The following is an 11,505-nucleotide window of genomic DNA, read 5'->3' on the forward strand; positions in this document are numbered from 1 at the left end:
TATGTTTTGTAAACGTTTATTAAATTAAGTTTAAGAACAAATTCTTAACTTGCACCAAACACTTGGAAACGTCATTACAAATGTCTTAACAACAATAAGAAAACACTGTATAAACATTATACCCAGCGAAAGTAATGTTTATCAAAAGTTTATGAGATGTTTATGATGTTTGCTTAAATGTTGAGAAGATGTTTTAATTGAGTTTTAAAACACATTATGAATTGTTTATGAGATGGAAATTTAAACATGGAATTGTTCATGAGATGTTCACAGTTATGTTTGATATACGTTCGGGAAATGTTTTGTGGTGTTCTCATAATGTTTAAGGAATGTTCTGCATAATATCGTGAAAACTGCATAATATCTCTTAAACATTTCTTAAACATAACGAATATTACACAACACTTTCAGAACGTCTATCAAACATAACTGTAACATTTGATAAACAATTCCATGTTTAAATTTCTATTTCCTAAACAATTCAATAAATGTTTTAAAGCTCAATTAAAACATTTCCTCGACTTTAAGCAAACATCTTATAAATTTTTAATAAACACTCTATTTTCGCCAGGGATGTAGGGCACCTACACTACCATGCCCTACAACACTATTTTCACAAACTTAGAACCATTCGGTGTTCGGCGCTCGGTGCTCGGCACCTCGAGAAGTCTGTCAATTGTGAATATGTGAATTATCCCCGCCACTAACGGAATAATTCATATATTCACATATCCTTGGATAACGGCGGCGTTAACGCCACTATCATTGTCTTCACAGTCTGGTTCTCCCTCGGTCCCTGCACCACCTTGAAGTAAAGCTTCTTCTTGTTGACGGCGATCGGCACCTGCAAGAATCCAAGCGGGGCTCAGTAAAGGAAACGTTCATCGCCCTTTAAGAATTTTACATCAAACACCGAAACTGCGCCAAAGAACAAAAAAAGAGAGATGTAACTCTTAACGTACAAAAAAGATGCACACAAAGAAGACACTACAGAAAAAGAAGACATTCTTTCTTTGAGAATATCTTTATATATTCCAAATGTGCTAAATATTAAAATAAAATTGTACAAGCGTTAAATATTATATGAAGAATAGATAGTTTCATTAAGAAAAATATATTCTTATTATTCAATAATAATTTTCATAAAAGAAAAAGATAAGAGAAAAAAAAATTGAATAAAAAATAATATTTTAAAAATTATAATTTTTAATATCATTATTTCTAAATACAATTACATATTATGCTCTTTAGACTATTATAATATTGGAAAAATATATTTTTTATTAAAATTTAAGATTCTAAAATTATTTAAAAATTAAATCATTGCATAAGCAAAAAAATTTTTTATATTAAACAATAATCAATAAATAAAATATTAATTTGATGCTGTTTTAAGTATTGCAGTTTAATTACTGCTTTAATATTTGATATTAATGTTTGAAACTATTTTTTCCGTAGATGTAATATAACAGTCGTCAATTCAACGAAGGCGCGTGATTTTCACCGTTTGAATCATGTTGTTTCTTAATGGATAATTTGTTAACTGGATCAAAGAGATTTTAATTCACGTAATCGCAACAAATCTTATAATTTAAAAAGGCTATTTTATTCGAACCAAGAGATTCAAGTACAGAGATTCACACGTAAAAATCTATTCAAACTGATCAAGCGTGACTTTGCCTCCTTCGAAGAATTGGCACTAAGTTGATTTCGTGCACAAATAGGAACCATCACACATCACAGACATAGATTTGCAGTCGGAGAGGCAACGGAAATTAAAAGTTATGTGCGTTTCCGTTTCCCCGCACACATAGAGGTGACACGAAGAAGCGAAGCTTGAAATACCATGCAGAGGTAAAAGAAATTCCGTACTTACGTAATCCTACTCTCGGACGGAAGTTATTAATTATTTTCCTTCTCGACCCCGACCGGTGCGGCTTAATACAAATTGGTCTTGTCGCGAATGAAGAAAACTTATCTTTTGTTTCTTGGCGTAGAAAGCACAATTTGAGTATTTTTGCGGCACAATTTACATTTTTCCTTTAATTAAAAAGAATCAATTTAATTTTTCAGAGAAGCGTCCGGGAATGAATCCGAATTTACCGGCGAAATTGGACAGAGTGATACAGAAAGGTCGCAGGGAAGCTTTTAAAACGTTCTAATCGATAATCACGCGGCGGCGCACCGCGCCGGCGGGATGTCCTCCCTTTCTCGTTACCTCGCGGTACATATATGTCCACGGTTGTCTACAATATCCATAGACTCGATGTTCTTCGCGCGTGTTTCCAATATGCATTATTTTGGAAAAATTTCCGTACGCCACGGTCTTCGCGATTAAGTTTCCGGAAGTTTCCATTCGCATCCGCATAAAATGGTTGCGATAAAATTCGATGTATGGAACTTAGCGGACGGGTATCCCTTTTTGGAAGCGTTTCCCGACTGGTCGCGCTCGACGAAGGCAATTTAATTCGTTTCTCCGTTACCGAGCTTCAAATAATAATGACTCTTAATGGGCCGCGCTCGCGAAGCACAAATCGACGAAACAAAGTGTTTTCCGGCGTCGGCGTTTCGCGAGGGAAACATCCCTGACAGGAACTATTTGAATATTTGACGACCTTCCGGAAAGAGATAGAATAAAGTGAAGCGCGGTTTTTCTCAGCGTTAGAAGAGGAAACGCGTCGCGAGAACTCCCTTTTTAAGGGATCCCCTTGATATCTCGCGCTTCTTGCAATCGATCGCGACCTCGTGCTCGCAGGGTATTGAGATCTTTCCCCGTTGGAGCATGCCGATGAATGGCCGCGCGAAATGAGCGTTTTCAGCGCGGTAACGCGCCCGGATTAATTTTTTAGTTGGATCGAATTTGTGGGAAAGTAACGCGCGGTGACTTACGAGTTCGACAATGGGGGAACGAGGAGAAAGAGAGCAAGTAAACGCGCGCGCGACGTCGGCTCCCCGAGCCATAATAAACACAATTACGCGAAACAGTGTAATTAGCTAATTGCACTTTAATGTTTATTGAGCCGGTTCAATCATTCAGCAACGCCAATACGAGATGTTGGCTTTAATTACTCCATCCATTTGTTAAATAATTAACATTCGATTAATATCCTCGGGAGAAATGGTAAGTCGGATAGACATTGAATCGATGTCTTTTAGATGTGTCTAAATAAGATCTAATTTGACGTCTATGTAGACGTTCAAATCTTTGAATTTCGACGCTATCTAGATGTTAATATCGACGTCTGTAAAACATGTAATAGATATCTACTGGATACAATGGCCGCATTCGGTATTACAACCGCTCAGTATTTTGATTGAAGTGTTATATTAATTACTTTTAAAACGACAGATGTTGGAGAATAATTTTTTATTTTACATACCTTCTTTATTTGTACACTGCGCGTCAACGATTTGTTCCAATTAAATTCAAATACAATGTCAATAGATTACATTACAAGAAATATTAAATTGTTTAATCTATTTTTGATTTAGCAATTAATACAAGTAAAAAAATGTATTTTCAAATAGGACATTACAAAAAGTATTGGAAAAACCCAGCTATTATATCTAATAATATATAAGAAAAGTCAAATAACTATTATTCTAATTATAGTACGTTATACAATTAAATTACAATAATATATATATATAATAATGATATAATTTGTATAATTCTTACATTTATTACTACCTTAAAATTAGATAAAATTATATTTGAATTTAAAAAAGACAAACAACACAGTAAACGTATTGTATGCAAAATATATGTTAATATGCATTACATTAACGGAATAACAACAGATTTCCTTAAAAGTTGCTTGTAAATTATTTAATTCGTTATTTCAGCAATACGATTTGTTAGCAGAGTTCGCTCATAGAATTTGATAGCAAATTAACAGTAGAAATTGAATTGAATTTGCGTGCGCGGACAGTCTAATACTGTCCGAGTAAAAAATTATATTTAAAAAACATTTTAAATAATTTCTAAAAAATATTTGAAAAAACATTTTCTTAAATATTAAAAATAAAGAGATAAGTTCACTTTTTTCATTAAAAAAACGATTATTTAAGCATTAAAATAATTATTTAATATTTTTTAAAAGTCAAAATAAATTTTAATAGTAAATGAATATTTTTTAAAATAAACTATTTAAAAATTAATTATATTAACCAGAAATGTAAAAAAATATTTGAAAAAAAAGTTCGAAAATGGTCAATAGCATATTTGAATTTACTGATAAAACAGTTTTAAATTTTTTAATATTTTATTATTTTTTAATATATTATATTGTTTTATTAAATGTGAATTTTATTTAATAATATTAAATAATAACAAAAGAAAATTAATTTATTCACTATTTTATTATAAATATGTAATTTAATTATTTTATAATTAAGGGAAATATTGTATTACATAATTCTAATACACTAATGGAAAATTTAATTACGTGGTGAATTATAAATACGAATATGTAACTTACGCTATTTAACGATAAACAGCAGAATATGAACGCTTTTTAACATCAATCAAATACATGAGCTTTCAAATTACATTCAATATAGACAAAGTATATTATCGGCTAACAGCCGCTACTTACATACAATGTAGTAAATACTTCTGGCTGAAAGCCGCTATATATTCTTATGATATTATTTCACACAAATCACACAATTATGAATATCTTAATATATTTTCTTGAAATAGTACCTAAAGTATTGGCAAGGATGTCCTTGAGTTTATACAGATCACAGGTTAATTAGAAGGGATACATTTTCCTTCTTATGCATTCCATGAGCGTTTACCGAGCCAGATCTGACGTCGGTTATTAACATTTTTAGTTATAATATCATTCATTATATCATATCATTCTTCATTCACTCACTCATTCATTCATTCATTCGTTCGTTCGTTCGTTTGTTCATTCATTCATTCATTCATTCATTCATTCATTCATTCATTCATTCATTCATTCATTCATTCATTCATTCATTTATTTATTCATTTATTCTTTTTTTTAATTTATAAGAAATTTCAAAGAGATTTCAAAAAGAAAATGAAACATATATATAGTTGCAACACATATATCGGTACACCCTCTATCTCCATTTCATGGAGCCACGTAAATGCTATCGACGTCTAATCGACGTCAATTTGATTTACTATTTCTCTACCTAGGAAAGCTGAAGACGCCATCGACGTCTGATCAATGTCGATCCGACTTGCCATTTCCCTCTGGGATAAGCGTATGCGCTTTGCGTTTGTTAGTATTTATCATTTGACCTTTTTTTTAGCTGCGCTGCTGCACTGATGCAATAGATTAAAGTAAGAAATATATATTTTTTCCTCATTCTAATTTATTGCACTAGTACAGCAGTGCAGCGACAAAGAACAAACTTATTGTGACATTACGATTATTTTTAGCACGCGTGGCTGCTCCTCACGTGCCTCCTCTCCTCTTTTAATTTTCTTCAAGGAAAATTAACCGATCCTCCGTTATTCGCTCTCGTTTCTCCTGAGGAAACGTGAAACCGTTTAAGGTGCACATGCTCCCGGCACATGCCTCCGGCGTATTGTAAATTACAAGTCGAAATTATCGGGAGGTAATTAATAGGGGAACGCGTCGCGGAAATTTGGTGCGTTCAATTATAGTAGTTAATTAACTCAAATTTCCCGTTTCCCGTATACATAATGTACATATCCCGTACAAGTATTTACCACATAATTTCTCTCAGTTATACAACCGTAAATAATTTTGGGTAAGGGAGAGGGGGGCAAACCGTCGCACCTTTATTGTAACAATATGCATTGCCCGACACTTCGAATATTAATGTTATTTAATGCAGCTGTATTTAAGATATATATAAAATTTCAGAACAATCTATTTTTTGTTTAAATTTTTATGAACTACAATGATTTGACATAATACTTTTCTTCTAAGATTTACACCACAAATAAACCTATATAATATCGTTTCATGATAGCTTTCCAAGCTATTTCATGATAATAAGCTGTTATTGGAAAGAGCTAAATTCTTAATTTTTCAATTTCTATATTTAATTATATTTTTAATAGTTTGTTTAATTACAACAGTAATTTTATCAAAAAATTCCGGGTAACGCGTCGCAGACACTATACGCTAATATACGCTATTATACGCTATATACATATACGCTAATATATATGTATATATTCAAATCTACTATATTTTTATAGGCATTATTGATTAAAAATACAAATTATGTAAATATTAATACGTAACTTTATTAATCTTTAACTTATAGACTCTTTTGATAAATTTAATCTATATAGAAAATTCTATAACTTTAATTGATTTTGCTATATTTTATGCATTATTTAATAATAATTAAAAACGCTTTTTTTAATTTTTTTAACTACAAGTTAATATAAAATCAGAAAATAATATCGATCCTGATAATATTTTAATGTAGAAACAACAGTGCACCGCATTACACGATGTACTCGGTAATGCAATATTTTCATGTATTATACAATGAAATTTTAATAAATCAATCACATGCTAATAGATAAAATGTTCAACTTCAACTTTATCTTTTATTTTATTACATTTGAAATCTTTTTTATTGAAAATATTCAATTTTTCCTTAAGTGCGACATATTCCTACTATCTCCCCTAAACGCGCATGACTAGGTCGTCAGACATACTGTATTACTCGGCAATGATTATGTTATATATATAATTCAGTTAAACACGGACACGGGATAAATTTGTCGCCAATTAGCGATTGCCCGGGCTCAATTACGCCGGCACGATATTTCGTCGCGTATTTCTGCAGTCCATGCGAGAGATTTCTGCGATTCAGATGTCGGCTCGACAAAAGCGCGTTAAAAAAAGGCAAAAATGGAGAAGAATGTGTCGAGCACGATCCTCGTGCAATGCAGGAACTTCAAATCCCGTACTTCATTAAATCGGTTCTGGCACGAGATAATCGCGAGAGGGGAAAACACAAACGTAATCGCGTAAATCTGTGAAATGTGAAATATGAGTATACATATGCAAGAGAGAGTGATAAAATATTCTGTAAAAAGGTATAATCTTTACAGATATTTGTGAGTACCAATCGTAAGACACATCTTCAGATACTTTACGGCTCTCGTAAAATCATATCACGTGTATAGGTTGCGCAGTCTACTGCAGTGGTAGTAAAATACAGATGATTGATTTATAGAATAGCACCGTGTGTTCGAGACTTCAAGTTATCCTTGATAAATTCTCTCAGATCTTATTTAAATGGTTCCTTCCAATACTTTATAATTATTAGTGCAGTTGAGATAAATATGTGTTTAAAACGCGTTCAGAAACCGGATCGGCTGCTCCGGCTGACGTCGACGGCGCGAAATTACACGTTGATTTTTAATTTCTGCCGAAAACAGAATTCACGCCGGACGTCACCTCGGTCACCCGGCAAAATTCTACTCGAATGAGTAACTGTCTATCTTAGTCGTGACGAACCGATAATCAATTACGACGTAAGGACCCGGAAAACGCGAAGAACCGGTTGGCCGGTTGCGCCGCGGATTGTCATAGCCGCTCGTAGACACGGCGGCTGCTCAACGGCGCGCATCTCGCGTGTCAGATGCATCATACGTTGCATATAATATGCATACATGCGGGATATGTCTCGGTTTATTATTTTAGGGGGATTATGCGTGAAACGCGTCAAAGCGATGCGGTTATTCCATTTGCGAGATGCGAGAAGATTCTCGGATGCGCTATACTACTCAGCGATTCTATAAAGTCACCACTAATGCGGAACAATGCGTAGGGAAAGGTAAGACCTTTGAATTTACTTTTTATTGTACATTTTACTTCTATGTATGAAAATATAGAAACGATTGTAAAATGTCCTTTCGAGCACTGGTGCATAATCTTTGTAGATTTAAATTGTTTTTACGCGCGATGAGCCTTATTTTCATTCCGAACGTTATTTCCCATGCCAATGAGAAGTCAATTAGCGGACAATTTGCAAATCTTAATTTTCGTTTCTCGTATTGATTAAAGACCCTTTACTAAGAAACGCGACAATCCTGTATATGTTTTCATTGGCTGTGAAACAATATGGCGGAACCAATCAACTGTCCTTAATCATATTCCCATTTTAAATATTAGCGCGCAGTAGGATATGGAAAAGGACAAAGACAAAAAAAGTACATTGTAACATTACAAGATAGTTTATTATTTAACAATAGAATGCATTGCCATAGTCTTACTGTTATATACTGGCTTTTTTAACACTGGTTGTTTTTTGCTTTTGACAAAATTCTAGTTCAAAATTGAATAAAATATTACATTATTTTATCAAATAAGCCATGACAATTTTGTAATGAGTCACATCGGACATGAGTCATTTTTTGAGTGAAAAATTTAATTAAATTACAGTTTATGTTATTTAAATAAGGAATACATCTTCGAAAAATTACTTTCATTTTATAAAAATAATTAAATGTCTTATGTTTTGTGTTTTAAATGTTCTTTTGTTTTATGGCCTTACTTATTTATGAGTTAAAACTTATTTATGATTTCAAGCGTTCAATCACAATCACAATTACAATCAGTATATATGCAATAGAGTCCTATAATCAGAGAAGTGCGAACTCTACCCACACCTTCCACCCGCCGCTATCCTAGGATCGTACAGTCGCGTAGATTGCGTATGTGTGTACTTACCATGATTACAAGTGTGCATTTATTTACATTGTGTAACAACACACACATGGATCACGTGGACCCGACCAATCAGAAAGTAGGAACAAGATCGCGCTTCTCTTATTATAAGACTCTAATACGCAGTATGTATATACACAATGGCGACAGTATGTATACACTACATACATCGTCGCCATTTTGTTTCAGAATTCGGGTCAATGTCGCGTCTCTTAGTAAAGGGTCTCTAGTATTGATCGGCCGGCAGCGTTTCAGCTTACAACTTGTTGCTATTATGAAATGGCGTGGGACACAGACACGTGCGCCGATACGCTCCACCAATGTAATTTAATTTCAAGCCCAGATTAAACAATAATACATTTTTACTATCTTGCCAAAAGACAAAGTGAATTATGTTCTTTCCGTTTTTAACGACTATCACAAACGACTTAAATTCACACACAAATCTGAATCCCACGGCATGATCACCTTTCTGGACGTAGCAATAATTAGAAATAACAATAGATTAATAACAAATTGGCACCGCAAACCAACATTCTCAGGGAAATATATTAATTATTCTTCCAATCATCCGCTAGACTGCAAAATCAATACAATTTAATTGACCACGCTCTGTTACTATCTCACGAAAGGTTCCACAAAGCAAACATCGAAATTAATATCGAAATAAAAGTGAAAAACATACTCACGAACAACCGCTTCTCCATAGACTTAATCAATAAATATATAAAGATACGTGTCAATCAATTAAAAAACCAGAACAGTAATCTAGATTCCAAGGAAAACAGTAAATTCGACAGTAAAAAAAATGCTTTGTAGTATCTTTCATCCCCGGAGTCAGTAATAATATTAAGTGCCACAGAAATAAAATAGGACTTAACACCGTGCTTACAGTCCTTAAAAAATGAAATTCTCTAATAAAAAAGGGGAAAGACAGCCTTGAACACATGCAAAAGGCTAACATCGTTTACCGCATTGATATCAATAATTTGCGAAGCCCCTCCCGAAATAAGAAAAACAAGTCGAAATAAAAAAGAAGAGCGGTTATTAACAATAACGGACGGACGGATAAACTGAAATTTTTTTTCGTCACTTGGCATATTCTTCGAGATGCTCGCGTCATTACGCGTCAAAATTATTCGCGTTTGACCGATATCGGCAATTGTTATCCCTTAGTAAAAAAGCCGCGTCATCCGAGTGAATTTCGTTCGCGATGCGCCTCGGCGTCTTCCGGCGTCTTTTTTCCGCGACGCTGATTGATTGCCTTGTTTTGCGTTGCGAGAGTAGCTATGTCGTTGCGATTGAATTTTGACAGCTGCCAAATTTGTACAGATATATCGTCTGTACGATTATCGTTGTAATTTATTTGCGTCTGTAGTGTCTAGTAAAATTAATAAAGAAGAAAAAACCGGAGCCCCGTTAGCCGCGGAATAAAAGGCGCTCTTGGTCGTCGCGTCCGGCGTTGTCCGACTCTCACCGCGTGGAGGTGGGGACGGCACGTGAACGTTGGCATGTAGAACGTTCTTTGAGAGTCACACATTCACACACAGATTCGCTCACGCACATTCACACACACATTCAGACAACGGAAAAAAAGTAATACACTTAAAATTAAAAAAGTAATACACTTAAAATTAAATGAATAATACACTTAAAATTAAAACTTAAAACTACTTTTTTTTTAAATAAAATGAAAAAGACATTTTAATTGTCGTCAATTCGACGCAATGATATCACCGGGATCCTTGCATGTTTGAGCATTACCGGCATACAATTGTACGTGCGTGTCTAAAAAGGCGTACAAAGCATCCGCAAATTGATTATTGTCGCGCACGTGGATGCACGTTAAAGAACTCGAGTATCGAAAACCCGGTGCTCCTCGATGATTTGCGCTATATTCGAGTTTCCGTTGCGTAGGCGCAGCGTGTCGAACGTCAAAACTTCCTCGATGCGCATCGTTTGCCCACGTTTTACATAATGCGAACAGTATTGAATCATATCCTAGACGTACTGTAACGTTTCCGGACCAAGACGGCGTAACTTGTTGTCATTCACGTAGCCGCGACATATTAAAAATGCCGGCAGAAAACCCGAGTCGAGGGGTCGTGCCATTTTGGCGGTGGTATTGTACACCTGTACATGTGTTACAATGTTGTCCCTGATGGACGGGGACGCGTGGTACGCCATGTATCCGTAGTCGGCGCAAAACCCCGTGCGGTATCGCTCGAGTTTGCCGCCGAGTACAATGGATCCACGAAACAACGAGGAAATGGAATCGTCGTCATGGGTCGTGCCGTTTAGTTTTATTAGGACGGCGTCGTCGGAACCATCGTCAAATTGTCGGCGCGGTGTAATTGCACAATTTCCATGTGCCTATGATCGAGGTCGATAATGGAATCTAAGAAGCGTTTAGCCTCTTTCTTCTCCAAACGCATGCCGTGCGAGCATGCATAAAAATACGCGATTCGTATGCCGCAGAGTCGCGTCAAGTCGATCGATCTTAACTCTTCCGACAATAAGCTGGCAAAGTTTGCAAAATTCTTTCACATAATCCTGTACGACTGATGGACGTCGTACAGCAGATACTTGAGACCCGTCATTGCCGTCTCCATCTACGGATCCGATTGCGAATTCGTACCAGTTATTCGTGGTACGACCCGATATGGACAAATTTAAGGGATCCGTGGCTGAGATGAGCGCCTGGTGTCGCGGCGAGTCGCAGACGCTGCAGCCGTCGTCGCTGTCATCGTTCGCGTGGCAATGGCCGTCTTCTTGACCGCTCTCCGGTAGTCGCGACGAA

General features: G+C 35.2%; 1 long non-coding RNA gene across 1 annotated transcript; it reads right to left on the bottom strand.

Annotated features, from left to right (window-relative positions):
- Positions 1-2,152, bottom strand: LOC118646232. Its single transcript, XR_004963762.1, has 2 exons — positions 1,877-2,152; positions 1-844 (listed from the first exon to the last, which is right to left on the bottom strand). It is a non-coding gene; the product is annotated as an uncharacterized LOC118646232 (long non-coding RNA).
- Positions 2,153-11,505: the final 9,353 nt, after the last annotated feature.

This window comes from Monomorium pharaonis, chromosome 6, assembly GCF_013373865.1.
Source record: "Monomorium pharaonis isolate MP-MQ-018 chromosome 6, ASM1337386v2, whole genome shotgun sequence".
Lineage (NCBI taxonomy): Eukaryota > Metazoa > Arthropoda > Insecta > Hymenoptera > Formicidae > Monomorium > Monomorium pharaonis.